General features: G+C 53.5%; 1 pseudogene; it reads right to left on the bottom strand.

Annotated features, from left to right (window-relative positions):
• Nucleotides 1-8777: 8777 nt before the first annotated feature.
• The window catches only part of LOC133394693 (large subunit ribosomal RNA), an 8891-nt pseudogene continuing 4357 nt past the window's right edge, over nucleotides 8778-13311 (bottom strand).

The following is a 13311-nucleotide window of genomic DNA, read 5'->3' as shown; positions in this document are numbered from 1 at the left end:
TGAACTCGACTACTTCCTCCATGTGGCGCCAAAAGCTACTGGGCAACGCCTAGCTAATGCCCCATTTGTACTTCAATTTGCATAATCAATTTTGAAAAATACGCTAAGTCCCAGAAATCTGAACTCGAATACTTTTGCCACGTGGCGCAAAAAAGCTACTGAGAAACGCCTAGCCTTTTACCCATTTATAATTTAGTTTTCGTTATTAGTTTTGAACAATACGCAAAGTTCCAAGAATCTGAACTCGAATACTTTTTACATGTGCCGCCAAAAGCTACTGAGCAACGCCTAGGTTGATACATTTTTGGTACATGGAGTGTATGCATGCAGGATTACTGCCGTGCTGGACCGAAAAATCGAACTTGCTACTAGAACGTAAAGTAATTCCCCTAGATAGGTGCTTTTGCATACCTCTGATCGACCACCATGCAACACGCGTAGCGACACGCGTAGCTAGGCTTGCCCAACCAAATTTCCTACTATAGCACCAAATTGCACACTTTCAGGGGTATAATTTGGTACCGTGTACCGTGCATGGTACAAGTATCAGCAGCTCGTGCAATTTATTTTGCATCGTGTTGCGGTTGCTGGTGCGTCGGGATAGGAGTATTTCGAGACTTTCGCCAAGCGTTGGTGCCATTTGGGGGATAATTAATGTTCTAGCCACAATAAACGTGCCACATAATGCCAATAAGGAAAAAGCCGTTTTCTAGGGACTTCCAGTCAAAATGTTTGCCATCAGCGCTTTCCTGTCGAGTTCAGGATCTGGGACTTAGCGTTTTTTTTTCACGATCCAATCCAACGACCAGATCGTGAATAAACAATTCATACAACAGTGCATCCCTTTAGAGAAGGAAAAAGCCGAATTCTAGGGAGCTCCAGTCCAAAAGGTTGTCATCAGCGCTCTCCTCTCGAGTTCAAGATTTGGGACTTAGCGTTTTTTTCGCGATCCAGCCAAAAGACCAGATCGTGAAATAAACAATTAATATAACTGTACTAGTACATCCCTTCAACTGAAGCAAGTGCACCATACATGACCCGTACGCCAATCATCCATGCACATGACACGTCAACTAAGTCAACACATGATACAACTTGGACAACTGACGGGTAAGTAGGTCATCTCGTACACGACGACACATCGACCAAACCAGGTCAACACGTCACATGCACAAGACATCCTACTACCAAGGCCGGCCACCTCGACACACGACGTGTTAACCGAACATGGTCAACAACACCATCATGTGCAAGGCAACCGGCCCAAACGGATTAACTTATACAACTTGTAACGAGCAGGTGTGTAAGCTTACTGGTTTGGTCGGCACGTTTCTCACATCAAGACAATCAAGTCGAGAACGAGGCACGCCGACAAGCTCACTAGTGTTACGTGTTCCGCTCCATACCGTGTCAAGTCACTCGTCTGACACGGAAGTAGCCAGCTCTTGTCCACTAGTGTAAAGGAACGGTCTCCAGACCAAGTCAAGTCACTCGTCTGACAAGGAAAGAGCACGCACCAAGCTTCACCAGAGCACGGCACCACGGTCCCCAGACCAAGATGGTTCGTTGCGCCATCGAGGAAGGGGCACGCGATCCCTTGCTACACTCAACTAAGTACACTCTTGCTCTCACAAAAGTATCCCCTGTGTCGACGTGGTCCCCAGACCAAGACGAGCTTGCGCACATCGAGGAAGGGGCACACGGACAAACCACCAAGCATGGGTCGCCTGAGAGGATCGATGCGAACGCATCTCTACAACTCGCAGCTCCCAGCCTGAAGTCCCGTCGTTTGCGGGCGGTTGATAGGTGTCGAAACTAGGTATATCCACGTTGGGCAGAGCTCAAGCCAACGGCGTTCCCAGTTACGGTACTAACACGTGCAGCGAACTCCACTCGTTGCGGCCTAGGTATAGCGGGATGAGACGCCGGGCTGCAGACGCAGACTCCAACGGATCTCAGAGGGTTGTTAGGCCCGCTAGCTTCCGAACACCTAATGGGTTTGAGAAGCGCTATCAGCTCGGATTGGCTACGACCTTAGAGGCGTTCAGGCATAATCCAGCGGACGTAGCGTCATACCAAAGTCCGGTCGGACTAGTATTGAGCCAGTGGTCCGTACCTGTGGTTCCTCTCGTACTGCACAGGAATTCCGTTAAGATAGCGACTATAAGCACACACCAGTAGGGTAAAACTAACCTGTCTCACGACGGTCTAAACCCAGCTCACGTTCCCTTGAAAGGGTGAACAATCCTACGCTTGGTGAATTTTGCTTCACAATGATAGGAAGAGCCGACATCGAAGGATCAAAAAGCCACGTCGCTATGAACGCTTGGCGGCCACAAGCCAGTTATCCCTGTGTGTGTTCATCGAGTAGCCGTCGAGTGAAGACGGATGTAAACACGCTCCGACAGAGTTTCGGAAAAAAGTGTGTAAAACGGCCTCGGATCGCTCGGAAAGTGTTAAAAACGAGTTCAGAGCACCCGTTTTACCTTTAGACGGTGTTATTTACCCGAAAATCGGTGATTTTTTGTAAAAGTGAAAAATCGTGTTTTTGTGTATACATTTGCCCCCCCCCGGTAGCACCAAATTTCCGGGTGTGGGAATTAAGTGTAAAAATCTGCGATTTTAGTGCCGGAAACACTTGTATTTAACTAAATGGACGCTTCTGAAGCGATTCCAAGTGTTTTGGAAACGATCCGTGCAGCAAAAAGTGAAAAAACGCGAAAACCAAAAGTGTCGTGGGTGCTACCGCTGGGGCACGTGTCCGCGGTAAATAACGAAAAAAAACAGTAAATCGTGAATAACTCGGTGAGTTTTGGTCGGATTCGAGTGCGGTTTTCACCATTGTGCGTGTCTTTGTGCAAACAATAAGAATCAAACAAAAAAACAGTGAAAATCGGAAAAAAAAATTTTGACATTTGTGAGTGACAGTTCAGTAATACCCACGGGACAAATTTGGCCGGGGCGCAATTCCCAAGGGGCAAAATTTGAATTTTCGGCCCGGTGACGGTTGGCGGCGGAACCGAAGGTGCCGAAAAATTGTCAAATTTGCAGGGGTGGTAGAGCAAGTAACGCCGACTACGGGAAAATTATTTTCCCCCCTCCCCCCCCCTCCCCCCTCCCCCCCAGAGGTCAGAATAGAGTAGGGCGCCCGATAAGAGTCGGATAAGGTCGAGGTCGCCCGAAAATTCTCATTTTTGGTAGGGTGGTAGAGCGTGACCCCAGCAATCCGGGAAAATTATTTTCCCCGCTCCCACCCCCCCCCCCCCCCCTCCCAGTGAAAATTTTATAAGTGTCAAAAAGTCGGAAAAGTGGTCCAAAAAGGGTGGAATTCCGGGTCGAGCCGTTTGGACGAGTGAACGTGCCGCGAAAGTTTGGGAGTGGTGCGGAATAATTCCCCACGTGTGTGACGCACCCTCCTGAATTTTCCTGAATTTTTCCCCCACCGCCTTCCCCCTCCCCCCCGCTCACCAGGGGGGCACAAATTGGACCTTTTTCGCCCTGAACACCGGAGTTGAAGCGGAAACCGACATCATCGTGCAGCAGATCACCAGCTAGGCGGCGCAGAATCCCAGGGGTCATTCCGACCCCCTGGGTCATTCGACCCCCGGGGTCATTTCGACCCCCAGGGTTATTTTACCCCACCCATCGCGAACGTCGGTTATCGCGATGGAAGCACCCGGGAGATCGACCCGCTCGGGTGCTAGGGCGACGTCGGTGGACTGCCGCACCAGCTTGGCTCCTAGCTCCAAGCTCTTTGCGGCCGAGCCACGTGTTGCGCTTCCTAGGCTAAGCGCCACAGGCGCTAGTAAGCCCATTGCGCAGCCAAAAGCTGCATCAGCGACACCGGCTTTGGAGCTCGAGTTGCTCAGAGCAACCATCCAACGCCTCGAGGAGCAGAATATCGCTATGAAGGAGCAAAACGCAAAACTCCTGGAGCAGATAACCGGCATGTGCCAACTGCTGCAGGAGGAAAAGGAGGAGGCAAAGCGCCGTGAGGAGAAGCTCGAGGCGCAGATGGAGAAGTTAGCCGCCGCACATCAACGCGATCGAGATGTGCTCAACTCTCTGCTGGCGGCAAAGGTTGGCGGTGGACAACCGTCAGCTAGTCCACGTCAACCTCCAACTCCGTTGCCGCGCCGATCCTCTGCGCAGCCGCAGCAGCAGCAACAGCAGCAGCAGCGGAACCAGCACGAGCAGGAGCAGCCCCGCGCGTCGACGTCGCGCGCTGTCATGCCGCCGCGTAGCGAGGCATTGACAGCCGTCCGCGGAGACGTCGTGCCGGAGTTGACCTACAGCGAGGTCGTGCGGCGTAGATATCGCGGCAAAGCTACGGGTAAGCCACGCTCCCAGCAGCAGCCGCAACAGCAGCAGCAGCAGCGTCAGCTACAGCGACAGGCAGTCGGTATCGCGCAGCATCAACAGCAGCAGCAGCAACGTCAGCCACAGCGACAGGCGGTCGCTGGCTCGCAGCAGCAACAGCAGGAGCGTATGCAGCAGCAGCAGCAGCTACAGCGTAAGCGAAAGCCGAGGCCTGACATCATCGAGGTGTCTCCCAGCGAAGGCGAAACCTGGGATGGCATTTACGACAAGGTGCGCAAAGCCATTCGTCTGGACGCGGCTCACAGCGAAATGAAAGGGCATATCAAGCAGGGCCGCCGAACTCATGCTAGGCTGCTACGTATGGAGCTGAGCAAGACAGCAAACGCTCCGCTTATGCTGGAAGGCGTCCGCAAAATCATCGGCGACGCAGGCGTCAGTCGGCTTGTCACAGAAATGGGTGAGCTGCTGGTAGTCGATATTGATCCCCTTGCTACGGAGGAAGATATCATTGCTGCCCTCGATGCTAAGATTGGCGCAAGTGCTGGAGTTGTTTCTGCCAGCATTTGGGAACTACCGGATGGTTCGAAGCGAGCACGCATCCGGCTACCTGTGAAGTCGGCTCGGCAGTTGGAAGGACTTAAACTGTTCCTGTGCGACTGTGTGAGCAAGGTTCGAGCAGCCCCACCAACGCCTCCAGAGCGACAGCGCTGTTTCCGCTGTCTGGAGATGGGCCACATCGCCTCGAACTGCCGTTCCACCGCAGATCGACAGAATCTGTGCATCCGCTGTGGGCTTACCGGACACAAAGCACGATCCTGCCAGAATGAGGCAAAGTGCGCACTGTGCGGTGGCGCTCACCACATAGGCCACAGCGAATGTGCTCGTTCGGCCCAACGATGTTCCCGGCCCTGAAAGTTCTGCAGGCGAACCTGGGCCATGGCCGTGATGCCCAGAACCTGGTGCTGCAAGCTGCCAGAGAGGAGAAAGCAGACGTGCTCATTCTCTCTGATGTTCTGCGCCCACCTGAAAACAACGGCCGGTGGGCATTCAGCAGCTGCAAGGCGGTAGCGGTGGTAGCTGTCGGTGAGCTACCAATACAGCGGGTGTGGTGCAGTGAAGCTCAGGGGTTGGTTGCAGCGCAGATCGGCGGAGTGGTTTTCATCAGCTGCTATGCTCCACCAAGCCTTAACCTCGCAGAGTTCGAGCGCTTCTTGGAAGCAATAGAACTCGAAGGCTTCTCCCACCCTCAAGTCGTCGTCGCCGGCGATTTTAACGCCAGACATGAGGAGTGGGGCAGCCCGAGGACTTGCGACCGCGGGGAAGAGCTGCACGGAATGGTGGAGCAGCTTGGCCTAATCGTGATTAATCAAGGTCGGGAATACACGTTTGTTGGCAACGGGGTGGCTCTCCCGAGTATAGTGGATGTGGCATTCGCGAGCCCGTCGATCGCTCGCCCTGACACCTGGGTTGTTAGCACAAGCTACACCGCGTCAGACCACCGCTATGTTCTCTACACCGTGGGAGGAACACCACCATCCCCCGAACAACTGCAGAACCATCAGCAGACAGCGCAGCAGTCGTCTCAGCAGCAACAGCAGCAGCAGCAACAGCAGTCCTTACAACAGCAGCAGTTATCACAACAGCAGCAGCAGCAACGACAGCGGCAACCATCGTCGCAGCAGGGTGATTCCTCAAGCCAGAGGCGTGTGCGTCACGCTGGCCGCCGATGGAAAGCCTCGCAGTTTTCTCCTTCCTCATTCCTCGAGGCGCTGTTCGCTGCGGACTTTGTCCAACGCGCATCGACCCAGGAGGGTATGATCGCAGCCATGCTGAAGGCCTGCGACGAGACGATGCAACGGGTTACCCGACTGCACCAAGACCCGCATCGGAACATCTTTTGGTGGTCTCCCCTCCTGGCTCGCCTGAGGAACAACTGCGAGGTTGCCCGTGACCGGATGCTGCAGACGGCTGACTTGGAGGAGCGCAGCATAGCAGCAGCTGAGCACAGGACAGCAAGGGCGGAGCTCAGTAGAGCAATTCGAGCTAGCAAGCGGAACTTGTTCCAGGAGCTGATCGAAATTGCAGAAGAGAATGCGTTCGGGGCAGGATACCGTGTCGTCATGTCCCGGCTCCGGGGCAGTCGGACGCCTTCAGAAGCGGACCGGGTCGTCCTCGAACGCATTGTATCCGACCTCTTCCCTGAGCATCCGCCCTGCGACTGGTCGCAGCTGAGCAACGTTGGAAGCGTCGAGGGAGCAACAACAACGGCGGGAATTGCACCGGTAACGGACGACGAGCTGCTGCTCATCGCGAGCCAGATGGCAAATCGCAAAGCACCAGGGCTCGATGGCATCCCGAATGCGGCAGTGAAGACGGCCATCATGTTGTTCCCGGAGGTCTTCCGGGTCCTGTACCAGGATTGCCTCAACCGCGCTTCGTTTCCGGCGCAGTGGAAGAGGCAACGACTGGTGTTGCTGCCGAAGCAGGGGAAGCCTCCGGGAGAGAGCAGCTCGTACCGACCCCTCTGCATGCTCGACGCACTGGGGAAGGTACTTGAGCGCCTCATCCTGAATCGCCTCAATGAACATCTCGAGGAGCCGTCTTCACCCCGACTGTCGGACCGGCAGTTCGGATTTCGTCGAGGGCGGTCGACAGTGAGCGCCATCCAGCGGGTTGTTGAGGCCGGCCGTACCGCCATGTCGTTCCGGCGAACGAACGGCAGGGATAACCGTTTCTTGCTTGTGGTGGCGTTGGACGTGAAGAACGCGTTCAACACGGCCAGCTGGCAATCCATTGCCAGCGCCCTTCAGGCAAAAGGTGTTCCCGTCGGCCTCCAACGGATGCTTCGAAGCTACTTCGAGGATCGTGTGCTGTACTTTGACACGAGCGAAGGCCCCGCCGTACGGCATGTAACCGCCGGTGTTCCACAGGGGTCCATCCTGGGCCCAACTCTGTGGAACATCATGTATGACGGGGTGCTGGATGTGCCGCTACCTCCCGACGTCGAAGTCATCGGATACGCGGACGATCTGGCGCTGTTGGTACCTGCTACCACCACGGACGAGGTTCGCGCGAGAGCAGAGGAGGCCGTTGACCAGGTCCAACGTTGGATGCAACAGCACGGTCTGGAGCTGGCCCCAGCCAAGACTGAAGCCGTCCTGATCTCAAGCAAGAAGACTCCGCCGCAGGTGACATTTCGCGTCGGTGACGTGGAAGTCCAGTCTTCTAGGAGCATCAGGTACTTGGGCGTGCAGCTCCAAGATCACCTGAAATGGCGAGATCACGTCACGAAAGTCTCCGAAAAGGCGTCGCGCGTGGTGGCAGCTGTAACGCGCCTCATGCAAAACCACAGCGGCCCCAGGACGGCCAAGTCAAGGCTGCTGGCGTATGTGGCAGAATCGGTGTTGCGGTATGCTGCTCCCGTCTGGGCTGAGGCAACTCAGGTGCGAGAGTGCCGGCGGATGCTGCAACGAGTTCAGCGAAAAGCAGCCATCAGGGTGGCACGGGCATTCCGTACCGTCAGGTATGAGACGGCCACCCTACTCGCTGGACTCGTACCGATATGCCACCTCATCAACGAGGATGCTCGGGTTCACCAACAACTCCTTGCTCCAGACCGTGCTGCAACGAGGGAGGACATCCGGGCGACGGAGCGGCAGAACACCATCGACTGCTGGCAGGAGGAATGGGATGCCGACGCACTGCAACAGGATGCTAGCCGGCACACGCGGTGGACGCACCGTGTAATTCCATCGGTCGGCGACTGGCAGTCTAGGAAACATGGAGATATGACTTTCCATCTGGCACAGGTTTTGTCCGGACACGGATTTTTCCGTGACTACTTGTGCCACAATGGATTCACGTCGTCCCCAGACTGCCAGTTGTGCGTCGGCGTCCCAGAGACGGCGGAGCACGCCTTCTTCGAGTGCCCACGCTTTGCGGCAGTTCGACAGGAGCTACTCGGCGAGGGAGGTCCGGACCCTGTCTGTCCGGACACCCTCCAGCGGCACTTGTTGCGCGACGCCGATAGCTGGAGTCGTATTTGCGAAGCCGCGAAGCGAATAACGGCCCAACTGCAGCGAGCGTGGGACGAGGAGCGGGCAGCATTGGCTGTTAACGTCATCGAGCGTCAGGACGAAGACGCAGCAGAGCTGGAGGCCCAACGCGCGGAAGTGCGGCGGGCCCGTAACGAGCGACGCAACGCCAACCGGCGAGCAGCAACAGCACGCCGGCGGGAAGAACGTCGAGCTGGACTTCCCCCAACCCCACCAGCTTCACCACGGACCGCTCAGCGACGTGCAGCGCTTCGTGAGCGTCAAGCGCGGTTCAGGGAGAGGAGACGAAACCGTCGTCTTCTCGGGATGTCCGGCCAGGCGATAAACAATGACGATGACGGCCGAGAACGCGCGGATTTAGCAGCCGGACCATCTGGTATGCGCAACCGCGCAATCGACGAGGAAAACGAGGCCACGGACGGTGGCCTGAACGCCGCGGAAGAAGCCGCCGTGGTCGAGGCAGAAGTTGCCTCCCGCTAGGCGTGGTATGCACGTAAAAACAGCGACGCATCGAGCGTGAAAAAGCGCCCTATTTAGGGGAATGAGTGAATTTTTCGGTTGAATTTAGAAATAGAAATAAAACATGGAAGGTGCTTTTCGCACGGACAAAAGGTTGGCCATTAAGCCATGAAACCCCCTGCAGGGTAAGCCCTCGCGGGTAAAATTTAGGGGAGCGGGAGGGTTTAATTTTGAAACAAAATAAAAAACCCGTTTATAAAAAAAAAAAAAAAAAGCCAGTTATCCCTGTGGTAACTTTTCTGACACCTCTTGCTAAAAACTCGTTATAACCAAAAGGATCGTAAGGCCAAGCTTTCGCTGTCCCGAAGTGTACTGAACGTTGGGATCAAGCCAGCTTTTGTCCTTATGCTCAGCGTGTGGTTTCTGTCCACACTGAGCTGACCTTTGGACACCTCCGTTATCGTTTTGGAGATGTACCGCCCCAGTCAAACTCCGCACCTGGCACTGTCCATGACGTGGACCGAAAGGACCTGTCCAGGAGTCTTCGAGCCGGGCGGCGCGCGGAACCGGGGGCAAACGTGACATCATAAACGATCGACCGCGCAGAAGCAGTGCACCACGAATGCACCGACGTACGCAAGCTTGTACCCTTGCGGGCCACGGCTCACGGTCGGACAAGCGGGTAACACGCTACACACGACGATGCTACGATGCAGTCTCCCCGGCGGCACCACCCAGCGACACACTGGACGCTGAGCGAGAAACACGGCGCATTGGGCGCGCGCAGGCGAACCGCCGCCACAGCCCCCCGGAGGAGGTGCGCGCACGATCCGGACCTGGGGCCCGCGCTTGTTCCACCCAATCATGTAAGTAAGGCAACAGTAAGAGTGGTGGTATCTCAGAGGCGAGCTCCACGAGGAAGCCCTCCCACCTATGCTGCACCTCCTATATCGCCTTACAATGCCAGACTAGAGTCAAGCTCAACAGGGTCTTCTTTCCCCGCTAGTGCATCCAAGCCCGTTCCCTTGGCTGTGGTTTCGCTAGATAGTAGATAGGGACAGAGGGAATCTCGTTAATCCATTCATGCGCGTCACTAATTAGATGACGAGGCATTTGGCTACCTTTTTTTTTTTTTTTTTTTTTTTTTTTTTTTTTTTGTTATCGAAGGGGAAATCTTGCATAAGACACCTGGGTGATCAACCCCGGTAGTGTGAGATTCTTACTCACTAAAACCCCTCCGTGCCTTCAACCGGCCCCGAGTGGATCACCCGTTAGGGTATCGACGTCACTCGGGCGGTGGATGTCCATCATCCCAGGCAACGAATGGCTTCCAACAGTGGTGATTAGCCACTGTCTAGCCCTCGGCGATGAAGCTACGATGAACTACGATGAATCCTTGTCGTTACTCGTCGTCACTGTCGCTGCTCTGCAAGGCCAACTGGATGTTGGCGAGCAAAGCACGTCGTTCGCCTCGTTCGATGACGTGTCTTCGATGTTGTTGCCGAATCATAATCGTCCGTACCGCTTGATGAACCATGCTCCAGTTATATCTGTTAGCAGACATAACTTCGATGATGTTCTCCGGCGTTAACTCCTCGTCGACTTGATGCTGAAGTCTGATGATCAGTTCACGATGACGTACACAATGGAATATCGTGTGTTCGGCGTCCTCAGGTTCCTCGCACGCATCGCATAACGGCGAACCCGTTAACTGCATCCGATGAAGCTGGTAGGCGTAGAAGCCATGGCTGGAAAGAAACTGAGAAAGAAAGAAATCTACACCACCAAATCTTCTACTTATCCATCTGTTGACGTCGGGTATGAGACGGTATGTCCACCGACCGTGAACACTCTCATCCCATTCTCGTTGCCATCGTTCCATAGTTGTGACACGTTCCATGTTACGTGCAACCGATCCGGCGATGTTCTCTGCTCGTCTCCGATGAAAAGTCCTGGAGTCCTCGTCCAGGAGGAGATGAAGCGGGATCATTCCCGCAAGCACGCAGACTGCATCATGAGAAGTTGTCCTGAAAGAAGAGATAACTCGCTGGACTACTGGCCGGTAAAACCGACGTAGCCATTGTCTACGGTTAGCAAATCTAAGGGTATGACACCAAATGGGCGAGGCATACCGGACCTTCGCCACAACAGTAAGAGCAATTGCTCGCCTAGCATTACTACTCGGACCTGCCTTATTAGGCATCATCCTTACCAAGGTGGTCCATAGCTTCGTCGCTCTCTCCACCGCATACCTGATGTGTGAAGTGTAATCGAGGCGGTCATCTAAGACCATCCCCAAATACTTTAAGCTGCGCGACGAATGTACTACGTGATCACCTACCCTGATAGCCCCATGTTGTATCCTCTGATGGGAACTGACCATAATGAACTCGGTCTTGGTCGGGGCTATCTTTAATCCGTTGTCGGTCATCCATCTGTCGATGATGCGAATCTGGCTGGAAACGAGAATTTCAATATCATCAACACAATTACCTTCCACCAACAACACTATATCGTCTGCATAGCCGATAATCCTTGCACCTTCCACCATTGCAACTCGTAGGACTCCGTCGTACATGAGGTTCCATAACGTTGGGCCAAGTACCGAGCCTTGAGGTACACCCGATGTGACTGCAATCTCTGCCGGTCCATCTGTGGTATCATACATCAGCACACGATTCCTAAAATAATCACCAATGATATCATAAAGATATTTAGGAGTGTTAATTCTCTGTAAAGCATTTGCAATCGCCAACCACGAAGCACTGTTGAAAGCATTAGTAACATCTAATGTAACAACTGCACAATACCTTCCACTGTATCTGTTTCTACTTCTAGCTACCGAAACAATGTCCACTACCCGTTTAATCGCATCAACTGTAGATCGACGACTTCTGAAACCAAATTGGTCGTCAGACAGTCCGTTGACCTCCTCGATGTGTGCATTTAACCGTTGCACTATGATGCGTTCTAAACCTTTGCCTGCCCCGTCTAGTAGACAAATGGGGCGAACTGAACCCGGTTCCCCTGGTGGTTTGTTCGGCTTCGGTATTAACACCAACCTCTGCCTTTTCCACTCATCGGGGAACTTCGCGTTCTCTAAACAGCCTTGGTAAACCCTGCAAAATGCATCGGTTGCAGTCAACATACCAACTTTCAGCGCCTCATTCGGGATACCATCTGGTCCCGGCGCCTTCTTGTTGGGTAGTCTCCTGGCAACCGCAAGAATCTCATCATTAGTTACCCTTTCAAACTCTCGTGGCTGATCGATACGATATTCAGGCCACACCGTGTTTGGGTGAGTAGGAAAAAGCTCGCTCACCACTTCTCTAAACTCGTCCAATGTCATGGTTCGGGGTCCAATCGAACCCTCGGCCACTTTCTTGAACGTATGATATACAATACCAAATGATGCGTTGTTCGCTGTTCCCAGGAACTCTTTCCACTTCCTCTGTCGGGTATGCTTGATCAATCGCTTGAGGGCATTCCGTGCCACCTTGAACTCGTCCCTAAAAGAAGAATAGAGATCAGTATTGAATGCTCTTTGCGCTAATCGATCGCGGTGTTTGCACTCTTTGCGAAGTGCCTCGATCTCTAGCGTCCACCAAAATGCACTCTTGTTAGGAGTGTACCTCTTACGCTTAGTCATCGTCGCATTACACGCCGTGACAAGTATACGCATTAAATCTTCGCTTGTTGTGACCTCGGTCTCAAAAGCGGCTTGCATCATAACTTCAAATATATCTTTGCTAAAATACTTGATGCTCCATCCCGTTATGGGTCGGGACAAGTTACGCACGCTTTGCGTCTCAAGATCTATTCGTATTGCACGATGATCAGAGTTCATATAGCTAGATAACACCTCCCACTTAAATGATCTTGCAACTGTTCTGCTCGCAAAAGTAAGATCAACTACTGACGTGCGCCCTGGTCCAACATAAGTTGGGGTGCTGCCGTCGTTCAATAAAATTGCGTCAATCTGCGCAAAGGTTGATAAGACCAACTCACCTCTTCGTTTCTGGATTTCTCCACGCTCGCCAAGTTGGTTGTTCCAACTTGCTGACCAAGCGTTGAAGTCCCCCCCGATAACGAATTTGTGGATACCGGTTACGGCCATTACCGTGTTATCCAACATGTTCTGGAACTCTTCCATACTAAATCTAGGTGGCGCGTAAACGCTAACCACTCGCATATCGCCTATGTCAACTATCATTAAACCCTTCAGAGCCTTACTGACTACCTTAACTGGTAAGTCCGCGTTAACCACTACCGCTGCTGTGTTATCGTCATTGCGTAACACTTTGACGTTGGTTGTTGCCAGATACGGATCTGCAATCAACACTATTTCCGCAGATTCTTCCCTAATCGTTTGCCACATTAACTGAAATGCAGCATAACAATGATTCTGGTTATGTTGTAGCAACCTAACCATTATGATCTAATCGTTCGCCTACGGGGACACATGTAACTGCCCGTT

This window comes from Anopheles gambiae (assembly GCF_943734735.2).
Source record: "Anopheles gambiae chromosome X unlocalized genomic scaffold, idAnoGambNW_F1_1 X_unloc_36, whole genome shotgun sequence".
Lineage (NCBI taxonomy): Eukaryota > Metazoa > Arthropoda > Insecta > Diptera > Culicidae > Anopheles > Anopheles gambiae.
This window is presented reverse-complemented; position numbering and strand designations above follow the sequence as displayed.